General features: G+C 45.9%; 1 non-coding gene across 1 annotated transcript; it reads right to left on the reverse strand.

The window, feature by feature from the left end:
- Positions 1-264: 264 nt before the first annotated feature.
- On the reverse strand, positions 265-346 carry TRNAS-UGA (transfer RNA serine (anticodon UGA)). Its single transcript has one exon. It is a non-coding gene; the product is annotated as a tRNA-Ser (tRNA).
- Between the last annotated feature and the right edge of the window lie 1,216 nt (positions 347-1,562).

The raw sequence follows: 1,562 nt of genomic DNA on the forward strand, positions 1-1,562 counted from the left end.
TTGACAGTAGTTATGAGGATACAAAGATGCTATTTAGTGCAGGAGAGGCTGAAGTCTTGCTGGCTGTGATCAGAAGGATTTATACCAGTTTTGAAGTAACTGCAACATAAGGTAGTCTCCATTCACTGAGTAAAGAGAATATCATTTGAATACGCAGTGGGAGGATTGCGTAGGAGAGCAGCAAATGGAACACAGGAATGTGGATAAGTTTTGATTAATTTAGCTGAGGAAACCTAAGGAAAGGTGGTAACTACCTGGTAAAACCGTAGTCGGCAGGATTCGAACCTGCGCGGGGAAACCCCAATGGATTTCAAGTCCATCGCCTTAACCACTCGGCCACGACTACCTACCTAATACTCGGTTGACGGCTGTGATGAACTTATAATGGATGTGTGGAGCGCTCTGAATCAGTTGGTCTTCAGCCTCGTCAAGGCCTCTGCTCACGAATGAAAGAGCTCATTTAGAGCACATCAGTAACCAGAACATAGTGCCTAGGATTGCAATTTAATACAGGACTCCTAGACAAGCGACTCAAAGTGCCTGGGCGCTGGAGCTTGCCCACTAGCCGCTGAAATCCGCGGACACCACGTTGACACCTAATTCTCACGAACCCGCAAAAAGGAGTATTGAATTGAGAGTCCAAGCAACCTCAAGCCTCTCAATGCCACTGGGAGAAGCAACGGGAAATGAGGGAAGGCACGAGAGTGGGGGGTCATCCGCGTTTACGTACAGTTAAAATCGAAATCAGGAACCTCTTCGATGACATTCAACTGACTTACTATTCCGAAAGAACGGCTACCGGACTGGCGCGGGCGTGCGAGCTGAGGAGGGGGCTCGTTTCTGTCCTAACTGGAAAAGATGACTCTAGAGAGGTCTCTGACTCTTCAGGTAAATGTAATTCCCGTCAGTCTGGTGAAGGATGCGAGACCATTCCCAAGAGCCAAAGCTTCAGCCACCCGAGCCTAGGGAAAAGGAAGAACTCAGAACACAGGTTTCCAAAAATCTTAAGGACAGTCCAGCACAGAAAAACGCAAAAGATGAAAACACGTAAATGTCAGGATAAATCTAGCTAAATTAATAAGGTTGATTCTTGCTTCAGATAATACAGTATTGTCAGAGTGGGATAATAAGGGGTAGACTTGAATCAGATTTCTTTTAGACAAAAGTCAGGGGCAAGTCTACGAATTCTGGGAATGGAAATGAGTCAGCCCCGCAGATACACAGGGAAAGTGATCCCTATGACCGAGGCCGGCAATGTCTCTGACAGTGAAAGCTCGCCCACATTTGTTTTTCCCTCTAAAATAGTAAGAAATGTGTTCCCTTCCTTGTACTCTTGCAAATATTATTTGGTCTTATTTCTGCGGCACTAGCTAGAAACGGTTTGTAAACTTTGACACAGCAAATTTATTTTCAAGTTCTTTGTCCCTGGGCAGTCTTCGCAAAGTGTTGTCCTCGCCCAGCAGCCTGTGCACCACCTGGGAACTTAGGAGAAATGCATATTCTTGGGCTTGAACTCAGATCTCAGAATCAGAAACTAGAGTGGTGTGGTGCTTATGTGTGTG

Source organism: Rhinopithecus bieti, unplaced genomic scaffold (genome assembly GCF_001698545.2).
Source record: "Rhinopithecus bieti isolate Rb0 unplaced genomic scaffold, ASM169854v2 scaffold_3142, whole genome shotgun sequence".
NCBI classification, from domain to species: Eukaryota; Metazoa; Chordata; class Mammalia; order Primates; family Cercopithecidae; genus Rhinopithecus; species Rhinopithecus bieti.